Source organism: Nycticebus coucang, chromosome 5, assembly GCF_027406575.1.
Source record: "Nycticebus coucang isolate mNycCou1 chromosome 5, mNycCou1.pri, whole genome shotgun sequence".
Lineage (NCBI taxonomy): Eukaryota > Metazoa > Chordata > Mammalia > Primates > Lorisidae > Nycticebus > Nycticebus coucang.
In genome coordinates, this window is record NC_069784.1 from 124,310,133 (window position 1) to 124,325,137 (window position 15,005).

At 46.0% G+C, this 15,005-nt stretch overlaps 1 protein-coding gene across 4 annotated transcripts in view; it reads left to right on the forward strand.

Moving 5' to 3' along the window:
* The window catches only part of SASH1 (SAM and SH3 domain containing 1), a 312,356-nt gene that overhangs the window by 223,425 nt on the left and 73,926 nt on the right, over window positions 1-15,005 (forward strand). The window lies entirely within an intron of this gene.

The following is a 15,005-nucleotide window of genomic DNA, read 5'->3' on the forward strand; positions in this document are numbered from 1 at the left end:
GGATATGAACAAGATATGGGCAGTCCCTGAGTTACGAACATCTGACCAACGAACAACTAGCACTTACGGAGGCTATTACAGGTAATAGGTAAATATACCTGCTCCAGCTTACATACAAGTTCAACTTAAGATCAAACCAGAACCTATGTCATTCATAACCTGGGGACTGCCTGGACTTGAATTCTCTAAGCCTCAGGTTTATAATAATACCTGGACAATCACAGGCCTTTCTGCAGGGGGTTGTGTGAAAGCCCAGCGCGGTGCCCTGTGTGTGGGAAGTGCTCACGTTCTGTGGCTTCTCCCCTCAGTACTAGGCAGGGCTGCCCGTGGTGGGCACCATGGATCTGTGGGGTTCACTCTCGGGCACATTAGAGGTGCCACACACAGACTTCATCAGGGATCACATCATTGGCTCTAAATTACGCCCTTTCCAACATGACCTTTAGTTTCCTTTTTTGATGCCTCCAAAAGTGGAGGTCAGAAAACAATGGCCATTGCCATAGAGCCTGGTGGTGGCAGTGTGCTGGAGTGTGTGTGCAGGCATAGCTGTGTCTGCACGTGTGTGCGCTCCATCCACAGCATATTTGAGGGGCTCAACATTCCAGAATGCAGGAGCTGGGGCGGGAGCAGCTGGGCCAGAATCCTCCTCCTCAGCTGTTCCCACCTGGCAGCTCTGTTGCCCTTCCCGCTGTCTGGCACATGAACCTCCAGCCGACCCGGCCACAGCTGGAGCCCACGTGTCTGCCCGGCATCCTTCGCCAGTGGCAGGCTATGTGCCCTCCTGCTGCCTTTGCTGGGGACAGGCACTGCTGCCTGGAGTTGTGTCGTATACAGAAATGTCTGCTGTTCCTTCTCTCTCCTGCAAAGGAGGGAACAGAAGATCAGGCTGGGAGTGGGAGGGTGTCAGTCAGTAAACAGCAGGCAGGAGAGACTCTTCCCGAGCTAAAGCATCAGACTCCTGATCTGCCACAGGTCCTGGAGCAGTGCGTACCTGCAGGAGACCAGGGCCTCGTAGGTGGAAATGGACAGGAACAAAGTTCCAGGTGTGAGAAAGGAGGTGAGAGCACAGCATATCAGGCGGTGGTGTCAGGGGCCTTCCCGGAGGCCTTCAGAGCCAGCTCGGAGCTGCCCAGTGGTCGGTCGGCTTTGTGCATTAGAAGCACCATTGTCCGCAAGAGGAGGTGGGCTGAGTGGACAGACCCTGATGGTCTGAAGCGTCTCAAGGCCTTTCCTTACTGTGCTTCTGCTTTTTAAATTCCTTCATCCGCTGGCTAATTCCTTCATCTAATCCATAGGGAGCATCTGTTTCATGCCAGGAATGTGTGCTGTTCAGGACTAAACCCGGCCCCCAACCTCGTCTAAAAGCTTGTCCAAATCTTACAGTCAGGATAATGCTGGAAATGTATTGGGCACTTGTTTTAGTGTATTCTTTACTGAAAATCTCACTTGCAGTGTTGCTTACTTTGTTTTAGAGGCCTTGGAGTAGGAGGATGGAAGAGGGAATAGAGAAGGAGGGATGGGCAGCGTGTTCCCCAGACTCTGCTGGGTGAAGCCACTGGTCCAAGTACATCTACAAGTCAGGGTCACTTGGAGGGCATGTTGGAAAGAAAGATCCTCAGCTTCCCTGAGCCCCCCAGACTAAAGGATTAGATTTTCCAGATGTGAAACCCTGGAGATTTTAGATTAGATTCTCCAGATGTGGAACCCTGGCCCTGGGGACTTTGAGAAGTTTCCCAGGAGATCTTAAGCAGCCAGCTTGGTTTTATGAATCGCTGCCCAAACCTCTGTCCTGTCAATCGGATTGAAGCTCTTTGCTTTCACTGTACATCTTAGCACAGGTAGAATTCGGGGGCTGCTCAGCTGATGACGCTGGCAGAGGTCACCGTATCATCATAGTAACCCTGGCAAAGCTCGCTGGTGTCGGAATCATTTCCAGCAGGTGGTGGTGCACCCACAGAATCAGAAAGGGGAAGGATGTGAGGCAATCCAGGGCAGCGTGAGATCAGTGAGCAGGACTGTGAAGTGCAGGAGGGCAGGGCCCTCTGGTCCGTGGGTCCAGGTGTGGAGGGCACGTGGCCATGACAAAGAGGTTTTGGAACTCAAAAAATGAGCTCTGAGAAGACAGGAAAACTTAGGTTCCCATTTTCCTACTGTTTATAACATAGGAAAAATTTCCATCAGCTGTGTCTGGGGAGGAATTAAAAACAAAAGGCAGGGGGAGGCCCACGTGGTCACCATTGAAAGGACCCAGGCTGGGGGGCACCCATTGTTCGTGTTGTCTGCTGGGAGAAGTAGGGCAGCAGGCGACTGGCACACCAGTGCCCAGGAGTGGTTGCTGGTCACTGTGCACCCGCGGGGAAGGAAGGGCCTTCTGTGCGGGCAGTGCCTCCAGTTTTGGCCTTCAGAGGTGGCTCCCCAACTCTGCTGCTGCCCCTCAGAGCAGCTGCCAGAGGACAGGCTTAGCACATAGCCCCTGGCCCCAAGTCCCTCCAGGGTGTCCCCTGTGCCCAGCCTGCACAGCAGCCAGCAGGCTTCAGGGACAGTGAATGAGAGCCACTGTTTGTTTCCACTGAGAAAGTTCTGACCCGTTTCCGGAGCCATCACCATGGAAACGTAAGGGGGAGATAATTGAATGGAGCCCCTTTTTCCTCCCATCTGCCCTGCCCTTCCTCACTCAGACGCTGAGGCTGGACAGGCCGGCCCTCTGCTGCCTCACTTTCCCTGAAGGTGCAGGCAAATTTGAGAAGAATACTAAAAGCCAGGGTCCGCTCACCGTGCCAGTTTCTGCCCAGATCGCTGACCGCACACTCGCCCTGTCCCAGTTGTGGTGGCCATCCATTTGCACACCAGCTCTCGCTCTGGGCCTGCCTCATGCATGCTGATAGCCAAAGTGCATTCCAGAGACTTCCCCATCCATCCCTGTCCAGCCAGCCAGCCCCAGTCCCTATTTATTACACACATGCAGGAAATTTTAAAGTGGAAATAAAGGGAAGGAATAACTTTGCTCCATTCGCAAAATATGTAGCAGCCATTAAAAAATGTAAACAAATATATTTTCTTTTTAGTAGACTGCTTAAGCTCATATAAAGTTAATCTTTTTCTCATTTTATAAAAACTAGCATTGGTGGTGAAAGCAATATGCTACAATCCTGTTTTTGTTTTATTTTGCTTTGGATAATAATTGTAATTTTTTTTTTTTTTTTTTTTTTTGAGACAGAGTCTCATTATGTTGCCCTCGGTAGAATGCTGTGGTCACAGCTCACAGCAACCTCAAACCCCTGGGCTCAAGTGACCCTCCTGCCTCAGCCTCCCAAGTAGCTGGGACTACAGGTGCCTGCCACCATGCCCGGCCATTTCCTTGCTGCAGTTGACATTGCTATTCTGCAGGTCCAAGCTGGGTTCGAACCCACTAGCCCCCGAGTATGTGGCCGGTGCCCCAGCTGCTGAGCTACAGGTGCCGAGCCAATAATTGTAATTCTTAAGATAGAAAAAAATACCTAAGTAAAATGTCAAATTCACAACGAAGCCATTAGTTTTTATTGGTTACACCAAAGCCAGAACAAAAAGCAGAAGTTCAAGGTCCCCCTGTCTTTAACATCCTAATTTGTATGCCTGTTGAAAAATCATGAAAAGTCAGAATTTGACCTGGGGCTGGGAATTCCAGTGGCCAGGTTACAAACTTAAATTTCACTTTCAATACCGGTAATTAGAGAAAGCGCCCTGTTTTTGGCTTCAGTCTCATAGTAATGTGCCTGGTACCGTGAATACCGTGGTAAGACGATTGAGGCCCTTGGCTCCACAGAGCTGGAGTGTTAGTCAGAAAAATATTGGGGTGAGGGAGCCTCAGTTTCGGGTCTTACAATTATTAGTTGTGTGATCTTGGATAAGTCTTGAATTCATCACACTCGTGATGATCTAGTTCTTTTTAGATTCTCCATGAGCCTAAAATATAATGAGATATATAAGAATTCTAGGATTACAGGGTGAGCCGCCGTGCCCGGCTAGGGTCTTTCAGGGTCATTCTTTCCCGCCATGTGTGATCACATGGGTTTGAACTAAGCAGTCGCTATGACTTTTCTCTGTGGATGGCGACTCTGACGCTGACATCACCACTGACAGTAGCAGCATGTAACTTCTCACTGCGGTGTCAGAAATGCCTTCCCAAGGCCTTCCAGTTTCATGACCAGTCTTCAGAATATTCCCATGACATGTACTAGAGGGCACATAATATTCTTTTAACTAGGTTGTAGAAAAAGAACCAGTAACTGGCCAGTGTCGTAGATAATCAGTCTGTGATGATTTATTGTTTACTTGATGTAGAGAACAAAGCTCTACAAAGCTTGAGGTGGGATCTGCACACGATGTGGTCCGTACCTCGCAGGAGTCTCCCGTTACTTGGGTAGATTTTATTCTACCCTCACCTTCTTTCTTACTTACCTGATTTTGTTTGGGGTGGCAGTGTACCCTGTTAAAATACTCACTTTCGGGCGGTGCCTGTGGCTCTAGGAGTAGGGCGCCGGTTCCATATGCCGGAGGTGGCGGGTTCAAACCCAGCCCGGGCCAAAAACCACACACACAAAAAAATACTCACTTTCCCAGACTCCTGCAGATAGTGGACCCGGGTATCAGTGTGTGGCACAGAAGAAATACTGGAACTTTCCAGTGGGCTGTTTCTAAGGAAGCTGGAGTTTTCACAACGAAAAGGACTGACCCAGCACACACATCCCCTGCCCTTGGCTCTTCTCCATTGTTCTGCCTAAAACAGGGTCACAGGGCCCAAGGGGTTGTCATTTCACCATAAGAAAGGAGGTCACATGGTGAAGTAGGGGAGGAAATAATGGCTTCAGTGGCTGCAGGAGTGCTGGCACAGCTACCTCCAGACTCTTGGCTACGTGATAACGTGCTCTTATTTGTCTCAGAACTGAAGTCAAGAATTAGTTACACTCAACTGAGTATCACCCTAACACTCGTGGGTGAGAGTAAAGACAACCGCCAGGCCCACTGGCTCACACCTGTTATCCTAGCACTCTGGGAGGCTGAGGCAGGAGGATCACTGGTGTTCGAGGTTGCTGTGAGTTAGGCTGACACCACAGGACTCTAACTGGGGCGGCAGAGTGAGACTATCTGAAAAAAAAAAATCAGAAGAACAAAACAAAAGCAAAGACCCACTGAGAGGTTTCTGGAACTCAGCCCCTACTCAGAGCCCCTGTGCCGTTCTGTACTTGCACAGGCCTGGCCTTTGTGAGGTTGTGGCCTGAACATAATCCGCGCTAGGGACCGCCATGTGGAGAGATGGCATCTGGCTGCTTTGTAGACACAAAACTCTTCATTTTCTGCCAGTGACCTGCATCACTCACTTTTGGTTCAAGTTAGCAGTTGGTGAATGAAAGGACACAAATCTCTTTCAATGCCCCTTTGTGAGGGCTTTTCAGGTTTTACAGAAGTGAGCCCTGCTTTGGGCCCAGAGAACTGGTCACTTCTGGAGGTGCCAGAGCCCCAGCCCCTTACGTGTTGAGAAGTAGAAGTCCATTTGGAGAAGGATTAAGGGAGACTTGACTCATAGGTGGAGCTGGTTAAAAGAAAAACCCAGTAATAGCATGTTTCATTTTATTTTCATTAATTTTATTTAGTGCTTGACATGTTCTAAGTACAGTGTAAGTTGTAACTCATTGAAACCTCTGGGAACCATATTATTGTCTCTATTTTGCGTAGCAGGAAACAGGTTCCGAGGGACTAGGTTACTTGCTCAGAGTTACTGATCAGTAAGTGGCAGAATTTGGCTTTGAATGCCAAGCCATTGGCCGTGCTGTGCCACTTCCTGGGTAGTGTGGCCTTGTGACAGCACTGAGACATCATTCACTTTGAGGCACCAGTCAGCTGCTCATGATTTCTGCCAAGCGCAAACTCAGTTCCCTCGAACTTCCATAGATTTCTTGCAGTCAGCGGGGATTGAAAGGTAATGAACGTGATTGCCGTAAGAACTGAAGTCAAATACCTGGATTGGTTGTATCTTTCTCCTTCTTATCTTTCTGAACAAGATGCTCTTTTGAGACATGTTACTCCTCAGCGGTTCTCAATCTGTGGGTCTTGATCCCTTTGTAACAATAAAAATATATCGCGGCATTAGGAAGGTTGAGAACCACTGTTATAGAAGGAATAGGCTCACCTCGGGATGGGGAACCTGTGGCCTTGGGGCCACACTTGTTTTTCGGATTCTTGAGATGGGCTTATGACTGAATACAAATTTTACAGAACAGATCCTTTTAATAAAATTTGAATTTGATCAAGGGACCACACTTGGGCACTTGAAGGGCCACATATGGCCTTGTGACCACAGGATAGAGCAGAAAAAGTTAAAAATGTCAAAACTTGTGGCTGGAAATTGCAAACTTTTTCAATGTCTTTTTTTTTTTTTTCGAGTCTCACTTTGTTACCCTTGGTAGAGTTCTGTGGCGTCACAGCTCACAGCAATCTCCAGCTCTTGGGCTTAAGTGATTCTCTTGCCTCAGCCTCCCGAGCAGCTGGGACTACAGGTGCCCGCCACAACGCCCAGCTATTTTTTGTTGCATTTTGACCAGGGTCAGGTTTGAACCCGCCACCCTCAGTATATGGGGCCGCCGCCCTACCCACTGAGCTACAGGCGCCTCCCTCAACGTCCTTTCTGTATAATTCCTACAAGTGTAAGAATTTGCAGCTTGTTGTAAAAGAGCCTCTTTGAATTGGAATTAAAGATTGGGCAGTAGTATTGTTTGGCGACAGCATCCAACTTCATAAACCTGAAAATCCTGCCATTTTCTTTTGGAGACTTAATGTAACCTAATTGATGGACCTAAGCCATTTCCCATGATGGAAGTGTCTGTACTGAAAAGCTATTCACTGTAAATTTAAAAAGCAGAAATAAAAAAAAAATTATTTAGTAATAATTATAGTAAGCTAAATACTGCTTAAGGAAGACAATAGGATATAGGCAAATAGAAACACTATTATGCTGAAAAATAAGCTGGATGAAGAGCTTTCAATATCATATTCAAACATTATGCATATAGAGTTTTTTTTGTAAGTCTAAGTCAAGCACAAATCCCTTTTATAAAGGGATTGAGAAGTACAAGAAAAGTCACTGTCTCCATCCTAGTTATTTGAGAGAAGTTAGTGTTAAAAATATTCCTTAGTGATTTGGAAACTGTGGGAATGCAGAATACGAGGTGACGTAATGGCATGTTTGGAGTAAAGACAGGGACAGTGGTCTGGGGTGGCTCTAGTGAGAACATAAGAAGTTGCATTTATTTGGAACTTGCCAAGTGCCAAGCACTGTGCCGATCCCCCTCACAGCCTATTAAGGCAGGTATATTTTATCATCACCGTTTCACATACAAAGACAATCACAGCTTAGATTGGTGGCAGCGCTGCCATTTGCCCCCAGGTGTGCCTGACTTTCTGAGCACATGTGCTCTTAGCCTGTGCTGGGTCAGGCCATTGTCTTGGATTTGATACTGCGGACACCTGCCTTGATCACTTATGAAGGTGACCTTGGAACAAAAAGCCAGAAAGTACAGGCTGAGGATAGGCCGTGAAATGAAAGAAAAAGCCTGTATGGGGAGTATTTTGACCAGCTTGACAAAATGTCACCAACGTTGTCATTGATACTAAATATTCATGGGGTTCTAACAATATGCCTGATTTTGGCAACAGAATTACTTTGAGTTTCAGCCAGTGAGTTTGCAAGCGAAATGATGTCACGTGTGTAAAGCCCAGCCACTACTGGCCACCAAGGGCCAGATCCAGAGCTCGAGCCCGAACAGGGAGTCGGGGGGTGGAGGGGTGGCAGTGTGTGGAATGCAAGGCAGCGCTCACCCCTGCACCTGCCTGGCCTGAGAGGGAGCACCACTGAGGCCTCCCTGTCTCTCAGGCTTCCCCTGAGTTCTAGCCCTGTGGCCAGGGAGAGGGTAACCCTTGAATTTTTATGGCAGACAATAGGTAGTATACAGTGAATTTTGTTTCATATTCATATTAAATAGAGGAGATCAGTTTGTATGATAAAATATCTTTGATGCCTAAAAAATGATAACAAATATTAAATGAAGCAATTACTTATTTCACATACAATAGTTTGTCATAAAATAAGCAAAATATGGACATACCTAGTTAATCATACTTAAGTAGAACATAAAGAAAAATCTTAACTACTTATAAGTGCTTCAGCCCTGAAACCATCACCCACCTGCAACAATCCAGAGCACAGACGTGTGGGTCCTTTTTTTTACATCTTGAAGAAAAGGCTCCTGCTGGTTTTGGGTACTCTTGGCAGGGCCAGGATGATGCAGGAAAAGACCCAGACACGGCAGAAACCCTGATTCCAAATTCAGCAGGAAATAAACTAATGGGGAAGCTTATTTCCTGAGACTTAAGATTAAGGAACTTAAAAAAAAGTCTCTTAAGTACAGGTTTTCCAGTAACATATAACATATGCTCCTTTCTCGGAAATTAGGTTATAACTGCTGTTCTTTTTTTTCTTTCTTTTTTGATTGGTTATAATGAAGTTTCTGGACAGCCCATCAAAACCAAAACATGGAATCTATTTTAGGCATTTCTTTATGCTTGATTATTCATTTTACTTTTCTGGTGTATTAGACTCAGTATGTAAAAACGAGATAGAGTTGTCTTTGCCTGGAGGTACCTCAGGCTGCTTGTATATAAATGGACATAACAAGCAAAGTGAGTCTGAGTATTTGGCCTCTTTTCCTTCTATGAGCAGACAGCAGGATCCTGCAGGAGCAATCAGTGAGCCAACTCCCGAAAAGTGTTCTTGAAATGCTTGGTTCTAATATCTCTGTAGACCATCTTCACGTTTGGTGTTGAAAACATTCTATCTTCATAAGTTCTTAAGGATCATTTCGGTCATTTACCCTTAGGAAAGTGGCATCAGGTAGCGTGTCTACAGTACACAATTCTGTTACATAAACTAGAAAGACTGTGGCCAACAGGGCAAGACGTTAGACTCAGGAATCAGAGGCTGGGCTGCCCAACCCAGCTTTGCCCCTGCCCAGCATAACTTGACCTCAGGCAAGTGATCACTCCCAGGGCTCAGTGGTTCTCTCCTTCTGGGATGGCAGAATGCCTCACAGTGGCATCGTGTTTAAGAGGAGGATTTCAATTCAGGAGTGAGGAGTTCTGCCTTGGCCTGTGTTTGTTCCTCGTTCTGCTATGTGGAAACAGTTGACTTACCAGAACAGAAAAGACGGCAACCTAGAATGTACCCTGTGTAGAGTTGGAGGCACCCATGTAATTTTTGCAAAATGGAGGTTAATATCATTTTAGCCAGGAAAGGTAAGTGCGCTCTAGTGGTGTTTCCAAACCTCACCGGTTCTTGCTAGCACCTTAAAATAAGGTTGTCTTTGAACACAGTCTTCACAATTCTTCTGTTCATTTTCTTGCAGCTTTGAAGATGCAAGTGACTTCCAAATTCTTACATCCAGCTCCAAATCACGTGTCCAACTGTTTCTTTACCATCTCCACAGGGGTGTTTTTCAAGGACCTCAGATTCAACATGTGCAAAGCGGGCCTCATGTTTCCTCCCTGCTGGTTCCCCGCTTTGCTTTCCAAAATTTGCTCAACTGTCACCCCCTGAGAGGGCCTTCTCTGTCCATCCCACCTCAAATTCTCCCCGCTCCTCACCTCTGCCGTCTCCCTCCCCACCCCCTCCAAGTTGCAGGGCCACAGGAATCTTCCCTGTCTTGTTCTCAGAGGATGCCTCACTCCTACTGGGAGATGAATAAATATTTACTGGATGAAAAAATGAGTGAAAATGAATGAGCAAAGGAATTTAATGAAGAATTCATAAACAATTTGTAGAGGACTGAGGTTGGAGGGAAGAAATGAGCTAAGAATAGAGATGCTGTCCCTTAAATTGGTTGTGTGATCTAATTAATGCATTTCTTAATTTGGGGATTTTCATAAGTGAGTTTTGTTTTCAGAGACAACTAAAGGAGTTTAGGGATCTGGGGGAAAAATTGTTTATACTTAAGCATTGTTGGGATTTAATAGTAGTAGTTAATTGATGAAAAGGTATTTGCTAAAGTTCGATTCTGAGACCTTATATTCAACACTTGGAGGAGGATCATTTCAGGTTAGGCATTCAAGACCAGCCTGGGCAACATACTGAGACCTCATCTGGTCAAGAAAGAATAAAAATTAGCTGGGCATGGTGGTGTGCACCGTAGTCCCCACTATTTGGAAGGCTGAAGCAGGAGAATCGCTCAAGCCCAGGAGTTTGAGGCTGCAGTGAGCTGTGGTCATGCTCCACTGCACTTCAGCCTGGGTGACATTGCAAAACCTTGTTTCTTTTCTTTTCTTTTTTCCTTTTTTCTATAGAGACAGAGTTTTGTTTTGTAGCTCTCAGTAGAGTGGTGTCACAGCTCACAGCAACCTCCAGCTCTTGGGCTTAGGCAATTCTCTTGCCTTAGCCCCCCAAGTAGCTGGGACTACAGGTACCTGCCACAATGCCAGCTATTTTTTTTGTTTTTGCAGTTTGTCTGGGGTCGGGTTTGAACCCACCATCCTCAGTATATGGGGCTGGGCACTGCCCCTGAAACTTTATTTCTTAAAAAAAAAAAAAAATTAAAAAATAAATGCAATATTGGTTATTATCAAATCTTTTAATAGATCTTCAGAGTGCAACAGAATGTAAATTATTGCTTCCAGGTCATCAAAATCCAGGCGTTAGCTGGATTTAGTTCCTATCCTTTTCACCCACTGGCAATGAAAGTGATGGATCCAAAGGCTGCAGATCTGTCTGCTCCTGCAGTTCCCAGGCTGGCGGCATCCGGCTGGAAGAAGGGTATGGAACAGGGAGGCCTCGCTGGAACTGACTTCTGAGCATAATTTATTCCACCAGGAGATCAGTAAATGACCTCCTCCACCTGCTGCCTTCCAAATTTGGAATTAGGTTGTAGCACTGATTTTTTTTTTTTTTTTTTTCCACCTGGTGGCTGAATTTTATAATCAGTCTTAAGGAGAAAGAAGATGGTATTTTACATCTCTGTTCTGCCAACTCCTGTCTGCATTCAAATTCATACAGTGTCATTTTCCTCCTTTGCAAATTGGATGAGTTGTGGAGCCTCACATTTATGAAACACTAGGTTGTTATTCTTTGGACAGTGCCTAGATGGTGAACTTGAGAAATTTTAATTACAAAAATCCCACGCACCACGGAATGAATAAAGAAACCACAGTGCCATCTGCTGGCATCCTGGGGAATGACAGGACACAGCCAAATGAGAGGATAAGATTATTTACAGTGTGTGATAATTTTAAGAAAGTAGACAAAAATTATGAAAACATTATAAATAATTGGGGCGGCGCCTGTGGCTCAAGGAGTAGGACGCCGGTCCCATATGCCGGAGGTGGCGGATTCAAACCTAGCTCCGGCCAAAATCCAAAAAACATTATAAATAATTGTTTTTGAAAAGAAAATAGTAATATATTTTGTGAAAATTATGTGATAGTAAGAGCTTACCTTTTTCTGCACTGTAAGTTCTGAAGTTGTGTTTTTTCTTTTTTTAAACAAAGTCTCACTATGTTGCCCTCAGTAGAGTGCTGTGGCATCACAGCTCACAGCAACCTCAACCACTTGGGTTTAAGTGATTCTCTTGCCTCAGCCTCCCAAGTAGCTGGGACTACAGGCGCCGCCACAACACCCAGCTATTTTTCTGTTGCACTTGTCGTTGTTTTACCCGGCCTGGGCCAGTTTTGAACCCGCCGCGCCTCAGTTATGTGGCCAACGCCCTGTCTACTGAGCTATGGGCACCACCTAGTTCTGAAGTATTTTTCTGGTATAAAATATTCTCCTTTGGCAGAAAGAATGAAAATAGGACTGAAAAAATAGAAACGAGCCTTTAAATTGATGATTTTATGTGCATTTTTTGCCAATTAGAGTAAGGCATATCTGGGAAGAGCAGTGGAGCTGGAGTCTAGGTTACCTGGGTACAGTCCCTGGTTGGCCCCTAAGTAGCTGTGGGACAGTGGGCCACTTCCTTAATTTCTGGAAACAACAGTTTCCTAGAAAACTGAGATTTGGATTAAATGATTGGAAAAATACCTTATAACTTGATAAGGTTTATTATTCTAAGTCAGTGAAGGAGTAAAGGAAAGTAATCTTTTTAAAGACCATTTTCCTACACAACTATTTCTTTTGGAAAAAGTAAAAGCTCTACATATTTTTAATTCATTACAAGTTTAACCAGTTTGATCCAGAACTAGGGATGTTTGATATATTTGCATCTTAGCAATGAGGTCGAGAATTTCTTAGGCCTTAGAGTGAATATAAAATGCATGCGTTCTTCGTGGTCCCTTCCTGAAAGCCTGCGTGACCACGTTGCTAGGTCACTGCCGGTGGAAGTGAGGTGGGTTCATACGTAGTACTGTGACTTCTAGTCCAAAATGCAACAGAGTAAGATCTGGAAAAAAAAAAAAATAAATTAAGAGGCCAAACTTGGCTTAAATGCTATTGCTCTTTGGAGAATTTCCTGCCTCTAAGACAGGGATAACTAGCCAATTGCTGGGCTGCCGTTCTGTTTTGCCCTGTGACCTTGAGCTTTTTTTTTTTTTTTTTTGGGAGACAGAGCCTCAAGCTTACCCCATGGGTTAGAGTGCTGTGGCATCACAGCTCACAGCAACCTCCAACTCCTGAGCTCAAGCCATTCTCCTGCCTCCGCCTCCCAAGTGGCTGGGACTACAGGCGTCCGCCACAATGCCTGGCTATTTTTTGGCTGGAGCCGTCATTGTTGTTTGGCGGGCCCGGGCTGGATTGGAACCTGCCAGCTCAGGTGTACGTGGCTGGCGCCTTAGCCGCCGAGCCAAATGCTGACCTTGAGCGTTTTTGCATTTGCCTGTGCTGCTGCTGCTGGTTCTCTTCCCTCCCTTATTCTTGTTCTTTCCTCCGTTTCCTCCTCCTCCTTTTTTTCTTTTTAAATTTTTTTTTTTTACAGTCGGGGTCTTGCTCTGTCACCCAGGCTGGGGTGCAGTGGCGTGATCATAGCTCACTGTAACCTTGAACTCCTGGGCTCAAGTGATTTCCTTCCCTCCTCCCAGCCTTCTGAGGAGCTGGTACTATAGGCATCTGCCACCACACCTGGCTTGCTTATTTATTTATTTATTGACAGTCTCACTATGTCACCCTCGGTAGAGTACTATGGTGTCGCGGCTCATAACAATCTCAAACTCTTGGGCTCAATCAATTCTCTTGCCTCAGCCTCCCTTGTAGCTGGGACTATAGGCACCTGCCACAACACCCGGCTGTTTTTTTGTTTGTTTTTTTAGCAGGCCTGGGATGGGTTCAAATCCACCTTCCCTGGTACATGGGGCTGGCACCCTAACCGCTGAGCTATGGGTCTACACCTGGCTAATTTTTCAAAAAAACATCTTTGCAGAGGCTGTGCGTGGTGGCTCATGCCTATAATCCTAGCACTCTGGGAGGCCAAGGTGGGTGGATTGCTTGAGCTTAGGAGTTCGAGACCAGCCTGAGCAAGAGTGAGACCCCGATCTCTGCTAAAAATAGAGAAATTAGCCGGCTGTTATGTTGGGTACCTGTTGTCCCAGCTACTCGGGAGACTAAGGCCGGAGCATTGCTTGAGCCCAGGAGTGTGAAGTTGCTGTCAGCTATGATGCCACAGCACTCTACCCAGGGCATGGAGTGAGACTCTGTTTCTAAGAACAAAACAAAAAAACTGATTGTTTGTTTATTTTCCAGAAATGGAGTTTTGCTGTCTTGCCCAGGCTGATCTTGAACTCCTGGCCTCAAATGATCTCTCACCTTAACCTCTAAAAATGCTGGGATTACAGGCTTGAGCCACTGTGCCCAGCCACAGGTTTTTTCCTGAGTTAGAGTTTCCTTATATTTTCTGTGTTCTCAGTATAGTATTAAGGGGGAAATGATTGGAATTCAAGTCTAGCTCATGTCCTCTGCAACTGTTTCTCCCCTGATCTTAGCTGCTACTCTCTGCTAGTTTACAATAGAGGTCTTTCAGATTTTTGTGCTGGTCAGGAACAGTTCTCTCTTCAGCCTCGCTTAAAGGCATGGGCTTTCCATTCTGCAGTGGCCCCCAGCAGCTAGCCGGCACCAACACAGCTACACTAAAGCAAGTGGTTTCTCCAAGGTGGCTCTGCATGGAAAGCCCCTCTGTCTCCCTGCAGAGATTTGGATGTTCTGTTTATCTTCCTGTCATTTTTTCAGCAAAACTCACATCTGGCCTCCTGACCTCTGACTTCCCAAGCATTCAGACGCTGGAGAGTGTTTACCAGACACCTGTTCCATTCTCTGTTGTGCAGGGAGGTCTCATGGAGGATTCCGAATGTCTGTGCTTCTGTTTTGACATAGCTTCCTCCTTTCTGGTTTCCTTGTCAGGAAGCCCAAGGACACTGACCTTGTCCCCTAGGCTTGGGACCCACTTAATGAAATATTATGCTCCAACCTCTACTCTTTTGTTTGCGAGACAACATATTTAACTTTCTTTGGTTTCCCTGGCTTCTTGCTTTAAATTGGTGTCTACATATTTAGTGGACAAATGCCAATTAACTGGTTTGGAACTGTGTATACCTCTGGGGTTATCCAGGAGGTTCATCTATGATCAGTATATCTCACTTCACAAACCAGCAGCAAAGGGTAATGGGGCGCAGGGTGGGGGGTGTTGCCAATCTGGTGCCCAGACACCCCTCGATTAACTTGAATGCATTTCTAAAACCATTGAATTACTCACCATCACTTAAAAATCGGGGGCTGTCATACACAAATGTAGATTTCTGGCTTTTCTTTGAACGGGGAGATTTTAGCAAGATTGACGTTGCACTTACCGTTTGGCTATAACCCCCGGAGGAATCACGTCCTGGCTGCCTCCTCTGCGTGGGGCTTCCAGTCTCCCTCACACTCCTCCTGCCCCGCTCTTTCTTGTCTTTACAGCTGACCACTTCACTCACCTGCTGGGCTAAGTGGGGTTTACAGCACTGAGTTTTTA